This window comes from Lynx canadensis, chromosome A3 (genome assembly GCF_007474595.2).
Source record: "Lynx canadensis isolate LIC74 chromosome A3, mLynCan4.pri.v2, whole genome shotgun sequence".
NCBI classification, from domain to species: Eukaryota; Metazoa; Chordata; class Mammalia; order Carnivora; family Felidae; genus Lynx; species Lynx canadensis.
In genome coordinates, this window is record NC_044305.1 from 58626596 (window position 1) to 58647810 (window position 21215).

A 21215-nucleotide genomic window follows, 5' to 3' on the forward strand; every position below is an offset into this window, starting at 1 on the left:
GGTGGATGATGACCTTGTGCCAGGAGGCTGAAGACCTATTTCTGTGCTGGGCTCTGCCATCACCAAACCCCAGCCTCAGTTTCCCCTTCTGTAATGATGGCCCTGGTGGCCTGACCTCTGAGCTCTCTTTCAGCTACACAGCCCCGACTCTCCTCTTGGGGAGACTGCCGTAAGATTCAAAGCTGGGGATAAGACCGTTCTAGCAGATTAGAAGCTAACCCCACAGATTTCCCAGAAGTTTCTTGATAGTTACGGAAAGAGGAAATTGCAAAAGCAAAATGCAAATTGTTTATCTTAAGGCTGGAAACCTGTGGTTAGGTATAATATAGAGAATAGGACATTGGGGTAAATATGGCATTTTACGGCCTAACTTTTAGACAGAATATAAAATAGATCCAGTATGGGCCCCAAGTTATTGGAATCAATTATCTCCTCTGCCTGAATTCAGGTGAATTCACGCTTCTACTTTGGGTGGAAAGAATCTCCTTGGGATACGAGGTTTGCCCTAGAACACTAATAACTTCTGGAAGGATGAGGGGGCCTAGCCAAATGACTCAGGTGTCTGTGAGCATCATAATTTACTAGAATTAGCAATACAAGTGCTGCCACCAGTTAAGCTATACTAAAATGCTCAAAGGTACTGTTGTTTTTAATTGGAAAATTAAAAATCTGAAAAATCTGCCCCAGAACTAAGAGGAATACCACATTTCAGAATTTACAGACCTCACCTCATATTCTTTCTAAAGTTCTTCCATAGTTCCAACCCCACTTTTCCCCATCTGAGAAAGATGGAAAGAACTATTCCTCCCAAACCCCATACCTCTCTTTCTTCTGACACTGCTCTTGCGGCCTGGGGACGTGACTTCATGTTAGGAGCAAAAGGCAACACCGAAGAACCAGAGAAATGTTGAAACCGAGACACCAAAATTCTGCATATGTGGAATGGATGAAGGAGGAAATTGACCTGGTACAACCTACCTATGTGATCAGAATTCAAGTGCCCCTTCAATAAGAGTTAACTCCCGCTCATATAAATTCACGGCCAGACATGAAAAGAAGCAATCCCAACCCCTCCATCCCCTGTCGTCATCATCCAAGGCACAAATTTAACTCTTCATAGCTGAAAAACCATCCTAAATCAGTTTGTTTTAGAGCTCTCTGAAATAATACGCAGCCCAGAATAAATCAGATAGATGTTATGAAAGGATTCTGGTGACAAAAGAAACATTTATCACGTCAGCATAATAACACTCATTGCGAGAAGGTCCTGGATGGCTAATCCTGCCTCTTTGGTGTGGGTGTGGTACAAACAGGGACTCGAATGAATCTGATTTCATGTGTGTGCCCACGTATGCCAATCATGGGATGGACTGAATGACCTTATTGATGTTCATTTGGGCTTCTGCTTCTGATTCTATCGGTGGTGGGAGCAGCAAGACAGAGACCCAAGTGATCTGACAGGGCTCCTCGAGGCTCCACCCCCAAGTCGAGCCCAACACCTGGGCCCACAGCCACCCAAAGCTGGCGGAGGGAGGGGAGCCACTTCACAGATGCCCCCGCCAGGAGTTAAACCCTGTTATTCAAAACTCTTCAATACCTTGGGGGTGTCTGGGTGGCTCAGTTAAGCAGCTGACTCTAGATTTGGGCTCAGGTCAGGATCTCACAGTTCAAGAGTTCAAGCCCTGGATTGGGCTCTGTGCTAAAGCGTGGAGCCTGCCTCCGATAACTCCCTCTCTCTGCCCCTTCCCCACTCGTTCTCTCTCACTCTCTCTCTTTCAAAAATAAATAAATGTTAAAAATTAAAAAAAAAAAACTCTTCAATACCTTGCCTGCATGTATTTTCCTTCACATTCACTGAGTGCTGAGGTTCACACTTCCATGTGGAGGGGAAGCATGTGGGAAAACACACTCTGGGTGAACCCTGGGTGATTTGGGGGAGGCTTCTCCACCAACCAGTCAGCTTCTGGTTTTCTAGGCCCCGGGGTTGATGAGACTCAGGTGAAATGATGTTTCACAAAAGTGCTAGCTGGCCCTGACCTTTTCATGCTGACTTCTCTGTTGCTCTCAGCTAAAGAAAGACATACCTGACTCCAGAGAAAATGAGGAAAGACACAAGGAGTGTCCTGATTTAACAGTACTTATTACAGCTAAAGAAATAATTTTGAAAAGCAGGTTAGCTACTAAAAGATGGCAAAGAACAGAATAACGATTTTGCCCTAAAAACGCTTTTCCTGCCAGCTTTCCTTCTTTATGGCCTTTGACACGCAGTCTCCTCTTCCTGAGGGCCAGGTTGAACTCGGACAACAAATCAGAGTTATTGTCAAACCACAGGGTGAACCCAGCCACCGCACAACAACCTCACGCTCAGGACAGCCGCGTAAGCTACAGAAGTCATGTTCAAGATGCTCGCTTTGTTTTAGACACATCCTATCTTCTTAGAAGTGGCGTTTCAGAAAAAGTAAACAAAAACTGGATGTTCTATTTTTGGTCCTTCTCTAAAGGGCTACATTCAAGTGCTTGCTCTGAATGGCCCCGAGCACATCACTTAACATCTCTGTGCCTTGGTATCATAGTTGTAAAATGGGAATAAAATAGTGCTCCCTCCAGAGACGGTTGTCGAATCAAAGGAGCTAATGTGTGGGACAGTGACAGTTGGGTGTAGCCCCTCCCTAACCCCTAGGCCTAATGATAATTTATGCTGCCTAATTTATTATGGAAAAAATGACAATGAGATGCCCATGGGGTGGCAGTGACAAAGCTTTGGGATACAAAATGTGCAGGGGGAAGCTCCTACTGTTGACCCTGCCCCCCCATGCATGAGAAGCACTATCAGAAGTTGTTCAAGGGGCATCTCATTCTTCATCACAGACACCAGTGAGCTTTGTGCTTTTATTCTGCTTATCTGGAAGTAAGTTGGATGTCAGTGCCCACAAGAGTGAGTGGGTTCCAGAAGTCAAAGTGGACAGTCTGTGTCCAGCCTTGTGTTTGTTTCTCCCTGTTCCAGGCTGCCCCAGGACACTGGCTTCCTTATCTTATTGTGCTCATGTCAGAGAGCGGGCTGCACAGCACACAGGGAGAGATAAGACAATGGTTGGGGGGAAGCCGGCTGGTCATTTGGACTACCATGTTCCCTCCCAGGATTTCAGGGCGGTGAGTGCGCTGGCTGAGGCCAGGGGGAGCCTCATTCTTGCTGACTGGCTGGATTTCAGCCGGAGAGGCATCATGCTCAGGCCTCAGCAGAGAAAGGGAAGCACTGAACCTTCTGGAATGGGTCAGCAGGCCTGCCTGGCTGCAGGACCTGTGAGTTCTGGGAGCAGGGAAAGGACCCTTGGCTTTTGCAACCTCTCATTTTCATCTGGAAAACATGAGGATCGCCGAGGTCCTGTCTTAGTCTATTCTGGCTACTGTAACAAATTACCATATACTGAGTGGCTTAAACAACAGACATTTATTTCCCACAGTTCTGGAGGCTGCAAGTCCAAGATCAGGATGCCAGGACAGTCAGTTCTGGTGAGAATCTTCTTCCTGGTTGCAGATGGGGGCCTTTTCTTGTCTCCTCCCACGGCATGGCCAGGGCTAGCTAGCTCTCCAGCCTCTTCTTATAAGGACGTGACTCTCATCCATGAGGACTCCACCCTCATGACCTAATCACCTTCCAAAGGCCCCACCTCCTAATACCGTCACACTGGGACTTGGGGTTTCAACATATGAATTTTAGGGGGACACAAACATTCAGTCCATTGTAGGTCCTCTCCTTCCATTGCAAAAGCAGCTTATTAACCAAAATCAGGGTGTGTATGTATCTTTGTGTGTGTCTGTGCGTCCAATCCAAAGAGTAAACTCCCATTTCCATTGAAAATCAGGTGGTTTCTTGCTCCTTAGGGGATTGTGACATAGGAGAAAAGTAACGGGATCCTTCCAGGTGGTCAGAGCTAAGCCCTACGGCTGCAGGCCAACCCTCTTTAGAAAAAACAGGAGGTCAGAAGAAACAGCACATGTCACATTTATCATGGTGAGATGCCCCATACATCCCATAAGATCTTAGAATCCACGGGACTCCACAGAGTCTATTTGACTTAGACTGAACTTTCAGACACAAAAGGTTATCAGGCTACTTTGTTCTTAGAAACGGGAAAAGCTTTTGAAAGCAAAATGTGCAACCCCAAGCATCTGCCAAGACACTGTGTTTGGCTTCTATAGTTTGAGTATTTCATTTTTTCCCATGACGTTAGCTTTTAAGAGAACACTGGGATATACTGTGTCTTTAATTGCTAGCGTGTACCTTGTCTGAAAAAAGCAAGGACTTCGTTCATTAAGAAATTACCTTGAGGCTGGCATTTACTGGGGGCAGTGGTGGTGTGTGGGCAGTCTGAGGGATGAGCTGGTCCCAGCAGGGAGTGATAAAAAGATGACTACTACTTCTCATTGTTATGGACATCTCTCCTCTTGATATCGACTGTTTAGTATGAATACCTCCTTTTTATGGATGAAGAGGCTCTGTTTTGGGGTGTCTGTGACTTGCCAAGTTCACTTGGCCACAGTGACCATGTCAGGCTGCCAAGGCTTCCTGCTACGGGCCACAAGCTGCATTCATCAAACCATTTAAAATGCTGCCCGCCTCCATGGCGATGGCCACTCACATGCTCTGATTTAAAGTCAGGTCATAGGTCAACACTGCCATAGCCAAGGAAAAGGCTGAATGTTTTTATAGGTATCTCCTATAAACAGGCTGCAATACACACAAGAGCTGTCAAACCCAAGCTGCCAGAAAACACAAACACAGCCTCATCCTAGGTAGGTTCATCCTAATGATACTACCCCAAGTGGCACAAACTAGGAAATGAGACTCTGGTGCTTAATAGAGCTACATACATACTTAGACACACAGCAAAAAGGAAACAGGAGATTTGTACACAGGGGTTAAACAGCTGGCCACTGGGAACAGCCAACTCACGCCAACACAGAACAACTTCACAGAAATGGGGAACACAAAAGGAACTATTCTTTTAAAAATTTAAGCAAGGGTGGGGCACCTGGGTGGCTCAGTCGGTTGAGCCTCCGACTTCAGCTCAGGCCATGATCTCGAGGTCATGGTTTGAGCCCCGCATTGGGCTCACTGCTTTCAGCGCAGGGGCCACTTCAGATCCTCTGTCCCTCTCTCTTTCTGCCCCTCTCCCCACCCCACCCCCACTTAAACTCTCTCAAAAATAAATAGACATTAAAAAAATTTGAAGCATGATGTATTTTTCGTTAGGCACCCCCACTATTTCCCAGGTCTCTGCCAGTAAGGGGCCAGTGCAGGTCTCTGGAGCAGGTTAGCTGGAACAGTCTCATCACGTGCTTAGAGAATGCCACTAGCCCAGCCATGGAGAGACAAAAGAGAGAAGAAACCCACCGTACAGTGGGAAGAGTAACAGACTCTTCCCACCTCGTAACTCCACATACACCAAACAGCAGGAATCCAAACAAATGTGGCGCACACTGGAACCACACTGGCTGCTAAGCATGGCTATTTTCACGGCACAAGGGAGAATGAATGGTGCCCCTGAAGTTGTGTGGCCAGCGCAACAGGCCCTGGCCAAGCAAGAGCAAACAAGTGCCAGGGCAGGAACAGCCAGGAAACTGCCCCGGTGAGTGTGTGGAGCAGGTTTCCAAAGAACTCAGGGGCCAGGGTGACTGAGGAGTTGCCCCCAGGTGGGGAGGCAGACATGGATTGCTCTGAGGCCCCATGGAAGGAGCAGGGCGCTGTCATGTTTCCTTAGACGCTGTTGAGTGGGTCACATCTGTCGTGTGTGGCAGTCAGGAGCCAGTACAGGTTCTTCCCTCACCCTGTCCACAGCACACTTTGCACACCTACCCACCCTCCTCCTATGAGGTGCTGGGCATCCTGGGGGGCTCACGAACCCAGCCTGAGCCCAGGCCCAGGATGACACACACACGTATGGACAGGGGCGGTGATGTTGGTGGCTGTGTCCAAGACCAGACTGACAGAGAGTAGCAGCTGGGGGCCCTGCCAGGGAGTACCCCATGGCTCACTAGAGAGTGAGTGAGGGACAAGGGGGGCCAGGAGCTAAGAGTCTGCTTGCTTGGGGAAGGGGGTGGGGCATGGGGAGAGTGGTGAATGACAGCAAAGAAGGTGGAAGTTGAGAATGGGATGTGTAATGCAGGGGAGGGCACTGTTTCCATCGAGGCCGTGTATAACTCTAAATCGAGGGGTACTGGGCTTCTTCAGACACAATCTCAAGCAGTGCCTTTCTTGATCAGATATAAGTACAGAAGACAGTCCAAGGGTGGAGGTCTTTTATGAGCTGTGTCCCCCACCATCACCCCAGCTCCACTTAGTAAACCCGGTGTGTGCTAAGCGAACCATCAATTCCGGAAGTGCTTCCATAACAAGTGTGGCAAGTGCTCCCATGATCCCAGGACCACATAGGATGAGACCACCCGGCCATCCAGGATAGGGAACTGAGAGACAGAGGCCAAGAGTGGAAGCATTGAGGGAAAGCCCCAGAAGCAGCTCCAACGCAAGAAGCTTCCTTACCTCACATGAAATCAGTTTGTCCTGAGCCAGAAATCCTAGAGATTATTACCAGCCAAGGACTGCATTATGATTGGAAATAGAAACAAGTTCTCTAACTCGAGAGATCATAAAACCTCTTCAAAACTGCCACGCAAATCTGCTGTGAATGCATCTCTCTCTCCAACAACCGCTGTGAAGGGGAAGGGAGGCAAAGCCATAAAAATAAAATCCTCCCCGACCATTAAAGCCTTGGCGAGCTCAGCAACGATCTCTGTTTTGGGTCTTAAGATGAACGGATATTCCAGAGCTATACAGCAATCGTTCTTGGTACCATTCCACCTAACACGCCTGCCCCCACTCCAACCACAAACACACACCAAAACTGGGATTTTAAAGTTTTCCTCAGTTTTATTAGATCACCATCTGCAGAAAACCAGGCATCTCATGTAGTGAGTGATGACTGAACTGCAGGCTGTGTCTTTCATTGACGGCATGAAGGGAAGCGCTGATGCGGCAAACACCCCATTTGGATGGGCTCCTCCCTGCCCCGCAAACCCACATCCTCCAAAACTCTTCTCCTGCTACAAAGCAATGCCCACCCACCTCCCTCACAGCATCAGCAGGCAGGCTGAACACTCACACTGCACTGTGTACATCTATCCTGCTGCCTATTTCCAAATAGGCCTTAATCTTGTGAAACGGAACAGTGGAAAATTGAAGCTATCTAGTTCTGAAATTGAAAAAATACTGGACTTTTCTAAGCACTAAAGACAAATCTGAACTGCTCCCCAAAGCACTGTAGGCCTACAAAGAGGACCAAGACTGGAAATGGAATTGTCCCATCCCCAGGAACTTCCTGGAAACATTAGATTTTCCTCTCTGAATTAAGAAGAGGAAAAAACATGATGAACATCTTTTATGAATTTCATCTATCCCATTTGCTTTCCTGTCTTCCCTGGCAGAAGCGGAAAATTTCAAAGACTACAACAACTCACATTTTAGCTATGCGTCAGACAAAGTATTGTGTTAAGTGCTCCTGTACATATCAGAGAAAATGTCGTCAGGTGTGTAACCCTTTGATCCAGAAACAGTAAAGCTTCTTAGAATGCTTGAGGCAGCCTGCTGTCTGATGGAAAGCCATCTCCTCAAGAGTTTTCTTGGAAACAGATCACTGAAGGGGTATGTCTCCTAATACCATTTTCAGGGCTCTTTTGAGATGACTGCAAGGTTGATCAGGTCTCCTTAGTTTTTATGGAAAGCCTCAACTTCCACTATTCTCTTTTGTGTCCTCACAAACCACTGGAATACTTCAAAAATGACTATCATGAACTATCATGCAGCCATTAAAATTATATTTGCATGGAATATTTAATGACATGGGGAAATACCTATGCTCAGATTAAGGCAAGCAACCAGAATAGAAAACCGGCATTACGTCAAGCATGGGAAAATGAATAAAAGAAATTCAAGAGACTGGTAATGTGTGGTGTTGGTTAAGACATGGGTGGGTGGGTGGGAAAGGGCATGGATACAGCTATTTGAGTCATCCACTTGGCAGCATCTATCCACATTTCCAACAGATGCTCCCCTCTACTCAGGAATCCCCTCCTAGTAACCCCTTGACTTAGAAAAACTTGGAATGTACCCGAAGATATACAGATAAGGAAGTTAAGACAACATGGAATGTAATAGTAGAGAAGTGGAAACAAAGCACAGTAAGTGTTGAACAACGAGTTAAATTATGTGTCGGCCGTACTCCTCGGTATGACTATGTAGCCTTTAAAAAGAATGAAGTAGATATAAGAAATGACCCAAAAAATTCTCATGCCAAAAAAAGTCGCTACATAAAAGTCATGGGATAAGTTCTGTTTAAAAAGAAGACATACATATATGGGTATATATGTAAATGCACCGGAAAATGACTAGCAGACTACACCCCCAAGTTCATCTCCTGAGAAGGGTGGAGAGGTATGTGGTGCATCGGTTAGGATGCTTCTGGCTACAACTAACAAAAACCTAACTTGACCTGCTTTACGTGGTCAGGACAGTTTCAGGATCTCCCAAACATCGCAAAGCAGAGACTCCTCGTTGGGTAATTCAGAAGGCTAAGGGCACTATGGAGTCCAATTCTTCACCTTTGCATTCTTTGGCAGGTCAGCTGGGACCTGGCCTAGCCTGCTCTGGGGGCTGATGGTTGCCCCACTTACAGGCATTGCATATCCAGAAGAAAAGGGCTGCTTCCCTCCTTGCCTGATTTGAAGGGCCAGTAACCCACCCTCATGCTTCATTGGCCAGGACAAAGTCCACATGCTTGTGCTGAGCCAATCACTGGCAAGAATGGTAGGCTCACTTGGGTAGCTTCGGCCAATCAGGATTTACTCCTGAGACATATGGACCAGGGAGGGTAGACTCAGGAGCAAAACCAGGTTTCTGCTAGGCAGAAAAAGGGGAATGACACTTACATAGGACACAGACTGTGAAGGTCATCTTTTTACTAGAAATGGTCCTGGATTATTTGAAATTTTTATGAGATTATTCATACATATTTTTAAAATATCTAACATTAAAAAAATTTAATGTATAGAAAAAAAAGACTGAAAGGAAATACACCTTGAGGTTGCAGGTAATCTCCATCTTCTTCACTCTTTTCTAGGCTTTCCAAAAATTAAATATACTTTTATGACATAAAAATGATAATTTAAACACATTCTCCTCCATATCTTGATGATCAAGGGGCACAAATATTCTTCATGAAATTGTGCACTACCATTTTTGGTTCAGAAGAGCTGCTGAAGATGCTGCTTAGCTCTGTCATTCACCTTCCTTTTCTTTTTTTAAAGTTTCTTTACTTATTTTTAATGTTTATTTTTGAGAGAGAGAGACAGAGACACAGAATCCGAAGCAGGTTCCAGTCTCCGAGTTGTCAGCACACAGCCCTACGTGGGGCTCAAACTCACAAACTGTGAGATCATGACCTGAGCCAAAGTTGGACACTTAACCAACTGAGCCATGCAGGCACCCCTAAAGTTTATTTATTTTGAGAGAGAGAGCAGACATGCAAGGGGCAGAGAAGCAGAGACAGCAAGAGAGAGGATTCCCAAGCAGGCTCAGCACTGTCAGTGCAGAGCCTGATGCAGGACTTGAATCCACAAACTGTGAAATCATGACCTGAGTGGAAATCAAGAGTCCAATGGTTAACCAAATGAGCCACCCAGGCACCCCTTACCTTCCTTTAGATGGGCTTGTGTCTACTGGAAGCCTGGATGATTTTCAAAGACCCAGGGGCATAATCCTCCACAGCTTTCTGCACAGCAGCAGAGTCTACAAAGTTGGGTCCCTGGCTCCTACCTCCCACCCTCTGCCCCTGCCACTGCTCTAACCTCCATTCTGGGTGCTCAGATGCTTGCTGCCCTCCTTTCCCTCTTTGTTACCCCTCTACCCCACCCCCAGGACTGCCTTGGCTCCAGTCATTCCTCTGCTTTTCCTCCCCCCACACATCAAAAGGCCATTGGCATTCTCTTACAACTTGGTTTTCAAGGTTTATTTTAGGTGGGGAGGCATGGAGCTGGAATGATAGCAGTAAAATCTCCTTTGCAAATAATAAATGGAACTCTAATATATACTACATATCTTATATATTATATATCTTACATAGTATACATCTTACATATTATATATCTTATATATTATATATATATATAAAGTAGAGCAATGTTGAAGTATTTTGAGGGCCACCCAGATTACCCCTCCTAAGATCAGAGTGATAGAGATCACTGCCTTGGAATATCCATCTTCCCTGGATGTCAAGAGGAAACAATCATCTCATAGCCTAAAGTATAAAACATCTGCCTGATGAACTCGGACACACCCTGCACTAATTTCAGCTAACTCAGCTAAATAGGAAAGGTCTCTCCCTCTCCTCTCCCTCTCATTCTTTCTCTCTCTCTCTCTCTCTCTCTCTCTCTCTCTCTCTCTCCTCTCTCTCCCTCCCCCCCCTCCCCCCGCAAGTCTGCTCATGGCTTAATCCTTCCTTAAAAGTGCTTTGCCAGGGAATGCACCAGTGCCCCTCAAAGAGGGGAGGCAGTTGCCCTTCCCTCTGAATCAGATCTTTAAAGGAGTGCCTGACTGTACAAACACCAGTTGGTCTTGATCACTGGAACCTAAAGGCTAGGCTCCAGGAACACCCTCAGGTAAATATATTGCTAGCAGGGTGTCACCAAGGCTAACCAGAAGCCAGGGCACTGCAGGAGAAGAGTGGAGATGTGCGTGCTCCTGATAATTCCGTTTTGCCTCTGATTAACTTCCACAGCTGCCCACCCTCCAGCCCTAGCCTGGTTCTCTACGGCTTGCCTGGGGTTTGCTGGTTGACCAAATCGAATCTCTAATTGGTGAACTACATAGAAAATATTTTAGGAACCTCTCCTTTCTCTTGCCTACCAGCCCCCCCCCTTTCCCACTGACAGTAATGAAAGCAATCATTCTGGTAATCCTAGCAACCTGACCAGCGAAGCATTATTCCCACCCTTTTTCTGACCAGGACACTGAGGCTCAAAGAGGTTAAAAAAAGGTTGTTCCAGGTCACACGATAGCTGAGCAGGGAGGCTATCCCAGGTCTGTCTGATTTCAACATTTGCAGGTTATTTTCTGCCAGATCACAAAGCTTTCCATTCCAAGAAGACTAGATAGAGGTCAAGGTCAGCAAAGTAGAAGCCCTATCAGAAAACCCCCTTTTCTGGGCCCATTCTCTGGTCCAGGACCTCATTTTTGGTCTAGAAAGAATCCTTCTCTCTTCCTCATCTAGTCAGCTGCTTGATGAGAGGGCAGAGAGGACCCACGTTCTTTATTTTTCCATTGCCTGGGCCTACCATGTAGTAGATGTTCAGTAAACATATGCTGAACTGAATTAAGTATATTCCAGAACTTTGCTGGTGTTTCAACAGCATCAAGAGTGCATGGTAGCTTGTGAGAAATGCAGCATCTTGGGTCCCGACCCAGATGTGCTGGGTTAGCATGTACTAACAAGGTCCCCAGGAAACTGCACGCACTATGAAGTTTGAGGCGTGATCCTTGACACCTCCCACCCTCTTTAATACACTGTTTTTCTCACACCAGTGTAGAAGTTAAGCTCTCTCCTTTCTATTCTGAATCATCAAATGGAAACCACACATTGTTTTAGGACCCGCAGAAGTTCAAGTGATCTTTGGGGGAACTTTACCTAAGAGATTACTTTGTTTGCAATGCCAAGTGGTCCCCATTGCCAGAGAATTCAAAAAAAATTCCCCTTTTAAAACAAGTGTTCACATTTAGCAAGTGTTTATTCAGTGCTCTCAGGTACTACTGATCATCATCAGATTTAAACTAGAGTTACTCCTAGTTAAGTATCCTATTAGCACTCACAAATTTCTAACCTTTGGATAACTCTCATCAGTGGTTCAGCTCATTTCCTACACCTCTTTATTGAGCATCTATTATGAACAAGGCCTCATAGGGATGAGATGCTGCAGGGAATATGAATGAGCAGTCCCTGACCTCCCATCTTTGCTACAAATAGAATGAAGATCAGGAACATGCTAATTAAACATTTGTGTAAGCAAACAATGCATCAAGTATCATTGCCACTATTTAAATGTGAAACTCAATTAGATGCTTCTCTGATGCAGCCAATTAAACCGTTGGTGTACAGCAGCCAAGAATACTGAGTCACTGGGCTATTTTCAACACCTTGTAATTTGACCTCTCTTGGGAAAGAGATGTCACCGCTTACATGGGACCAGCATGGGACAATCAGTGTCCAGATCACAATGGAAAAACTGACTTTTCACGTGAAGAACAAGATAGCTACTTGTTTTAAAAAGGAAGAAAAAGGACTTAGCCCTTTCGGTCCTTCAGGCTCAAGAGCAAGACTTTGAAAAAATTAACATATACAGATGGCGATATGAAATGTGTATGCAGGCATTATTATTGTCATCTGAACAAATCACTAATTTTGAATTTACAATCTGAAAACAAGTGGCAGGGTTAAGAGCCACCTATAAAGATCACCAAGAATTAAGAAAGATTGTTTAAAAACTGGGATAAATTCAACTTCATAATGATATACATCAGATGATGTAATTTTTTTTTTACCATTTTTGTTATCTTTAGAGTTTTCATTATTAAACATCCAGAAACACTAAAAAGGACCCAAACTCCAAAAAGGACCAAAGAAGCTTAAAAACAATTGTTATTTTCTACATAAAGATGAAGTTTTTAGTCACCATCTGAACACTGTCATCATATCAGGGAATTTTTTTCATCACACTAATTAGTAAAACCTCACTTGGTTCTTTTCTTGGCATGGTTAACTCTTTGGGGGGTAACGTTTTATTAATAACATATTTCCTCTAGAATGTAGTCCCTTCTCTCACCTCCGCAGGAGTCACTCTGGGGAATAGTAGGAATAAAACCAATTCTATGATCGTGCACAGTGGGACAGATCAGCAAATAAATAGAGGCATCGATTTCCAAGAAGAATATGGCTAAAAGCAGCACATTTACGATTGTTTTAAGCCACACTCCACATCTCTCTGGGATGGAAGACAATTATTGAATGTCTTTATGTTGCACACTTTATTTTTAACTAAATCTTTAAGTAGACTGCTGAGAAATGCCAATACTTCTATGGGTCCTGGGTTAGCTGTGTAATGAAACAGATTTTTTTTTTCTCTTTTGCAAAATAGTGGCCCTGGTCAGAATAACGCTTTTAAACATTTCATTTATTCTATGGTTATTTTAAAAGACATTTTGGGATTATTTTTGCCAAACACTCCCGTTAAGGAAATCTTTGTGATAGAAAGAGCTAGAACTTGCCCTTGAATTTTGAACCGGCGCCTCCCACCCAAGAAGGGCAGTTGTGCTTTAATGCAAGCCATAATTAGTTAGTCAATTCACTGGTCAGGCACTAAGTTAGTGTTAGAGGTTCCTGGACAGAGTGCACCTTGACAGGAACTGCTTTAAAGCTAATTATCTAGCAAGTCCAAACGGGGAGAACCCTCCTATTAAGGAAAAGAAGGTTTGGGTTCTAAATGATCATAAATGATGAGTTCATCTTTGCTATTTAAGTTAATAACTACTCAATACCTGTAAAGAAACAAGCCAACAAATTCAACGAATTTGGGGCACGATACCAAAGGAGCATGTACTAAAGACAAACACGCAGAGCTCTCCCCTCTCGGACCCCTTCTGAACACCTGTTGAGTCCCGAGGCTTTTAACTTCCTGAACTAAAGACTCCGGGATACAACCTTGGGAGTTTTTAGACTTTCTGGAAGTGCGTATGTATTTTTAAGGTTTCCATCTTGCTTAATCTACGAAACTGGTTACTAATTATTTATGAATCACAAGGCTGAAAACAAACTTTCTTACCTTGAGCAGTTAAGGAGTGGCAGGCAGAGGAGCGGGTTAGTTTTTAATTTAGCACCTTGGCACCTGTCCCTACCCTCTGGTTAACGACCCTGCGCAGCTCTATAGAAAGGTCAAAGGTGTGCCTTCCTCCTCGGCCGGGGGAGGGGGCACACCTATCAAATCAACTCGACGGCATCTAACCTGGGAAGCAGTGGCAAGGAGACGCTCTCTAAACATGCTGGGGCAGACTAGGTACCCAATCGGGCCCGGAAACAATTCCGACCTAGGGACCCAGAGAGATCGCGAGCCCGGGGAGCGCACGCCGCACCCTCCAGGGATACCCGGCTCCCCACTCTTCGCGAAGGCGCGCAGTGGGGCCCAGAGAGGCCACTGGGCAAGCCTCCAGGCTGCTACCTGGGCACGGTTTCTACCCACCCTGACAGTATCCTCTGAGCTCCCCCAAATCCTGAGGTTCGGGGTGCCTCGTCCTCTGCTTCCTATGGCGAGAGGCACACGAGCACACCAGCCCGGCCGCCGCTGCAGTCCTGCAAGACGCGGTGTCCCGGGCGGCGGGACCCGGGGTGGGGTGGGGCCCCAACATTCTACGCCCCTGACCCCCACGCCGCGCAGCCCCGTGTGGGAGCGCCCCTCCCCGCCCCCGCCGTTCACCGCGCCGACTAGCTGACCGAGTCCCGCGACCCCGCGCTCACGGACTTCCAACCCGGTTCCCCGCGTCCCCGGCGCGGCCCCTTACCTCGGAGCTGGCCGGGCGACCCCGCGGGGCCGGGCGCGGACTGGCCGGGAGACGCGCCTCCCGCCTCCTGCCGCCGCCGCCTCCGCTTCCTCCTCTTTTAGCCTACGTGCTTCTGCTTTTCTCTCTACGCTCCTCCCTTTCTTCTTCTGTTATCTCTTGCTCTTCTTCCTCCTGCCTCCTCCTCCTCTCACCGCTCTGCTCGTGTCTTTTCCCTCTCTCCCTCTTCCTCTTCTCCCTGTTCCGCCGTCGGGCGGGTCCCCTCGGCTCCTGCAGGAGGCCGGCTGCTCGCGCGGCAAACTCTTCGCACGTAGAGCCGGTGGGAGAGCTGCCGTCGCCTCTTCCTCCTCCCCCTCCCTTCTCCTCCCTCCCTCTCCTCTCTCCTCCTCCTCCACCCTCGCCTCCTCCTCCTTCCCTCCGCTCCTGCTGCCGGGTCTCTTCTGGCCGCACGCCGGGCCTTGGCCCCGACCCAGCCTGGGATACGCATCCTGCGACCCCCGAACCCCCGCTCCTCTTCGTCCTCTCCCGCGCCCCGAGGCCGCCCCCGCCCCTTCTGGGCTGCCAGGGACGCGCGGCGAAGTCCGGCCTGGGGCGCGGGGTCGGAACTGAGCGCACGGTGGGGGTGTGTGTGCTTAGAAGTGAACTGGTCGAGAGGGGAGATAGGCGGACGCGGGGCTGCCAGCTGAAGTCCCGTTAAAGTTGTCGCTGGTGGTGGCAAGCAATCTTCCCTTCCTGCCTAGTGTAGACCCTCGCCAAGCCCGCTGCCACCCCGCTGTCCCGTGCGTTGGGGGGAAAGGGGGACGAGCACACGACTGTCGTCCCCTCCACACCGTCCTTGCGGGGCAGGTCTGAGCGCGGAGCCAGAGCCCGGGCACAGGGCGCGTCTCCGCCAGCGGACCACTGCGATTTCTCAATGAGCGTTGGCGGCGGGGCGGGGAGGGAGGGGGCAGTTGGACACTGGGGTTGGGGGAGAAGCTGGAGAGTGCTGTTCTAGGGAGGACTGCAGCGCCTGCTGGGGAGAAATAATCGGTGTCGCTTCCAAGGCTAACATAGCCGGTCTGGAAAATGGGTCAAGGATGGAAAGGAACGGCTAATTGCAGCACCCCCTCCCCCCCCCCGCAGAGGCACGTGGGGTAGGGGGCTGTGGCCAGGAGCGCGCCCTCGGAGCTCCGCTCTGCCTCTCCCTCCCCTCCCTCCCTGCCCTCCTCTCCTTTTGCACCAGTGCAGGAAATGTTCCACTGACCTACATATTTTTCCAAACATACGTGACCTTTTTTTTTTCCCTCTGTGGGAGGAGACAGGCGAGAATCCAAGAAAAGGAGAAGCTGGAGCGGCGCGCGCGCGAGAAAACAGGGAGGCTTTCACCGAGGCTCCCGCAGCAAACGCCCAATAGAGACAGATGCACATAAATAGTCCCCGGAGCCAGGAGCTGTGGTTTGATACTCTGCTGGGCCCCGAGACAGCGTTGGGTGAAAAAGGGAGATCCTGTGCCTCGATGAGGCCTGGAACAGTGACCAGGTTCCTCTGGGCTCGCAGACCTCCCTCCACGGCGTGGTATAGACACCCTCGGGGGGAGAAACCAAAGGAGGGGAGAGGCCCACTAGCCCCGGGAAATCACCTCTTCCCTAACATCACCGAAGTACAGCGCCTGGCGCGGTGCTGTGCACCCAGCAGGCTTTTTCAGATGTCCCTCGGTCCCTCGCACATTCCAGCAAGTAGCCCTTGAAAAGAAAGGCGCCCCTACCGGTCTTTTTCTATCATACTTGGTTTTGTGGCCAGAAGGAATCTCCTAGGGAACTTCCTCTGAACACCAGTCGGTCCAGTGTACTGGGGTTCCCTGCCCACCAGTTCCAGGGCCCTTGTTTTATCCTCTCCTAGGCTCGAGTTCGAGATAGGCCCTCTCCCGCGCAGACTCGACCAACAGCGCCTTATTTGGGCATGCAACCCCACACCGTCAATTAGATCAAAACGCTCACACAGAGCTCCTTTTTCCCCCCTGTAAAGTAGGTCACTCTCTTTATTTCCCACTTGTATTATTTTTGTCTAATTCTCCTCCTGAAAAATAATCAGCTGCAAGGAACTTTGAGCATCCTAAGAGAAGCCGTTTTTCTTAGGCTTGCTTCTAACTTGGAGGGCTTTTCAAGAAGGAGGAGGAGGCATTTGGCACATTACGGTTTTGAAAAAAGAAAACAATTTTTTTGATTGATTGATTGATTGATTGATTTGCTTTTTTTTCTTCACGCAAGTAGGTTTTGCCCTGCCTTTAAAGCATGGGCCTGACTAATATCTACTAAAGGATAAAGTTATGTGCTTTTAAGCTGATTCAATGCAGACTTTAAAGCCACCTCCCTTCCTTTCTTGCTTTGAAAGAGATTCCAACTCCCTCCTCCTCCCTTTTGGGAACTAGTTGAACAATCCTTAAATGATCTTTTAGGAAACAAGTGAACTACAGTAATAATGCATCAAATAATTCTGCAGTGCAACAAATGTGTTTGCTATGGTCTGTTTTTACCTGTTGCCCAGTAAGGTATCCTACCAAATGTGTGGTTTCTGCCTTTTAATTGTGGAGATGATGTGTATGTAGTTGTTGCACTCGTTCCAGACTCCATCTCATCTCCTAGTATTAATCCGACTGGTTAGGACATCTGTCTGACCATAATGGGAAGTGGAGTCTGCAGCACAGAACCCAATCAGGACTAGAGCACAGTGTCCTCAGAAGAATGTGCCCTTCCCCCAAAACATAGAGAATCAAAGAGGAAAGTTTACCTGCAATTCATTCTATGCATTTGACTGTTCAGTTCCTTTTATCGGCATTTGTTGACAGCTTGCATGAATCAGGCTGGACTTGGCCTGTGAGGGATCAAGGGAAACTTTACAGCAGTTTCTGTACAAGAAGTATTTACAGGGTAGAGGCCAGGATAAAGATGAGGCCAGGGGCGCCTGGGTGCCTCAGTTAGGCATCGACTTAAGCTTAGGTCATGATCTTGCAGTTAGTGAGTTTGAGCCCTGTGTCAGGGGCTGGAGACTGCTACACATTCTGTGTCTCCCTCCCTCTGCCCCTCCCCCATTTGCACTCTGTCTCTCTCTGTCTCTGTCTCTCTCTCTCTCTCTCAAAAATAAATAAACATTAAAAAAAAAAAAAAGATGAGGCCAAATAAGGCTAATGGCAGAAGACAAAATGCCCTGTGTATTCAAAGGAAGGAATCGGGATGGGCTTCTTAGAGGAGATGACACTGATACCAGGACTTTCCATCAACTAGATATCAAGTCAAACTAGATCATAATCTATACATTGTTCAAGAGGGGCAGCATGGAGTAAAAGAACCACTCAAAACTGCATTGCCAATTTGGGGAAATTCTCAAGTCTGATGTAGTTAGTTCTTTAAAAGAACATGGCTTTCTTCATTGAATGTTGCAATAGTGTATCCAGGAACCTCAGATAAGTCTCAAAGAATCAAACTTTATGGGGAGGGGGATCAAATTTTTAAATTGCAATTATATCAATCTTTGAAGATCAGCGAAACAATTCAGTTTTTGCAATCTAATTGGATGTTCTTTTCCATCATGGAAGTTGAATCTGGGGCCTACCCTAATTTAAAACATTTATCCAATTAAATTCTCAAAATATGTACACTATAGGTGTCCATATGTGCTGCTACATACAGGCAAGAATGCGTGGGCTATTACAATAATAATAGCACCAGCTCAAGGCTTGGGGCCCACGTTAGGTATGGATAGTCAGTAAATTCAACAGAAACTTTAGGGTAGACAATAAGGCCAGAGTTCTATGCCAGATGACATCACCACAGTTTTTTCTGAATAATCATATGATAGAGGGCCTTCTTTTTTAAATGGGTGTCCAGAAGTCCCTTTATGGATTCCTATCTCTGAGTAGCAGATTTCACTCTACAATTAAAAAGAAAAAGAAAACACAATACTATGTGGCATTATGTAGAATCACATCATGCTAAGGGAAGGAAATGGAAGCAGCCAAGGCAGAAGGGAAAGTGAGGTCAGTGTAAAGATGAAGAGGCCTCAGAGCCCAATCATCAGAGACTCAATGATGGTCACCCATAGCAGAAAGATTCAAGAATATACACTTTGCAATGGAAATGTCAGGGTTAGAATTCGAACACTTTGGTTTGCAGAAGCTTCACAGCAATAGAAAAGTGCAGAGTGATGATTCATTCACTGCAGCAGGCTCTCTTGTGGGCCTGAGGATGCTACCAGGAGACAATCAAGGCCTTGTGCAGCCCGCCTGGTAGAGTGAAGACTTGGCACCTGTGCCTATTAGATCATGTGGTTGGCAAACTCAAGAATGAAGTAAGATTTCCTTACAAAACTGGTGTGGAGGACCCAGGGAGGAAATCTGGGCTGGAGGAGTCTGGAGGTGACAAAGCTCCAAAGCTTCAGCCAATTGCCGCCAGTTAATTGCATTGCCTCTGAGGACCATGGGAGGAAATCATACATGTGTATGTGCATGCATGCAAACACGCAAAACACACACACACACACACACACTCACATACACACATACACACACACACACACACATCCCAAGAAGAGATGGTAAGACTACTGGTGATATGGGCACTTGAGCATGATCTTTCCTTATAGTTAAGTCCCTAGAAGAAGTCCCTTCATGTGCATTTTCTCTAATAATAAATTTTGATTTTAGATCCTATTCATTTCTCTTCTAAAGAGACTCTTTAAAAAAATAGTCTTCATTTTTTAGAGAAGTTTTAGGTTCACAACAAAATTCATCAGTAAATACTAAGTGCCCATATATTCCCTGACTCCCTCTCTCCAGCCTCCCCCACTATCAACATCCCCTATCAGAGTGGGACATTTGTCCCAATTAGTGAACCTACACTGACCTGTCATTATCACCCAAAGTCCATAGTTTACATTAGGGCTCACGCTTGGTGTTGAACCCTCAGTAGGTTTGGACAAATGTATAGTGACATGCATCTTCCATTATGGTATCATACAGCATTTTTCACTGCCCTAAAAATCCTCTGCGCTCCACCTATTCATCCTTCCATCCCCACTAAACCCTGTCAATCACTGATCTTTTTACTGTCTCCACAGTTTTGCCTTTTGAAGAATGTCATAGAATCACATAGTAGGTGGGCTTTCAGATTGGCTTCTTTCACTTAGTAAAATGTGGTTAAATTTTCTCCATGTATTTTCATGGTTTAGGAGCTCATTTCCTTTTAGCCCTGGATAATATTCCATTGTCTGGATAAGAGGTTTTTTTTTTTAATGATATTTTAGTAAATCATGTTTGCAAGTACTAAAAGGTAACATTTATCTAATGCTTACGTGCCAGGTATTTGCATTACCTCATTTCATCTTCATAAGGCCCTGTAAAAAAAAAAAAGTGATTTATGATTTCCAGGTAACAGATAAAGAATCTGACCGAGAGAGGCTCAAGGTGCCCTCAGTCACTTGGCAAATACGTGGCAGGCAGGGTCTGATCCTGGCTCGAAGACTGCCAGGCCCCCACTCCCTCCCACCCAATCCAGCACTCAGCTGTGTGAGATGCCAACACAAAGCTTATCAGAGGCATCATTCACTGTCCGTGAGCTCTTGCTGGATAACGATGCTGAAGCAGCATGTGCTGCTAACATCGCCAAATACTTCTTGTCTCCATTTTCTCTGGTCCTCTCAGGACATCGGTTATTAATATCTTTATTCCACTCTTGAGGCGGCTATCTTCCATGTGTTTGAAACAGCACTTCAGGATGCAGGGTTAGAGTTGGCAAAAGAGCAACACTTGGTCCTGATGATTCATAGAAGGAGATAAAGTCAGTGGGTCACTACGTGTGTTATTGGCATATTGGCACCTCTCCAAGGGCTCTGTTTGGACTTTGGTGATAGCGGGATGGGCATGTCCTTTTGTAAACATATGTTATGTTCAGACCAGCTCTAGGCTGCAGGTTGGGAAAGGGAGACAGTTCCTGTGGGGAAAGGAAAGTTTGGGTGCTGGTCAAGCCTCCCTCTCTTGGCCTGTGAGAGTAGGACTGGTGAAGGTTTGCCCAGGGAAGAAGCTCATACCTCTGGTCACCCTTCTGGTTAATGTAGTGGCTGGGGGTATTAGCCTTTCTCACTGGAACCAGATTGTCTTCTTGGGGAAATACTCAGCTCAAATGGTGAGTGTTTCAAAGAGGTATTTAAACCACTTCACCTTAAATAAACAGCCATCTCAGGTGAGCCTGTGCAACATGGAAGAAACACTGGCCCTGAAATAAGTAGAAAATTGGAATGGAAGAGAAGTCTTTTGTGTACAGGGTTCTGGGAGCAGGGGAAGGAAGGTTCCAGGGATGCAAATGTGGGTGAGCTGTAAATGTGCCAGAAGGATGGGAGGGGTTTTTCAGCTCCTGCAATTAGCTGAGAGGATTTCAGAGCAACTGTAGAGTCAGGGCTAAAGCACATACAAGGGTGGAAGAAATCACATCAGCTCTGTAAGGTGTTTGCTCTCAGCCTCATTCATGAAGGCACACAGGCAAGCTGTGGAGACACGCGTTTCTCCAACAAGTGTGAGGAATACACTTTAAGC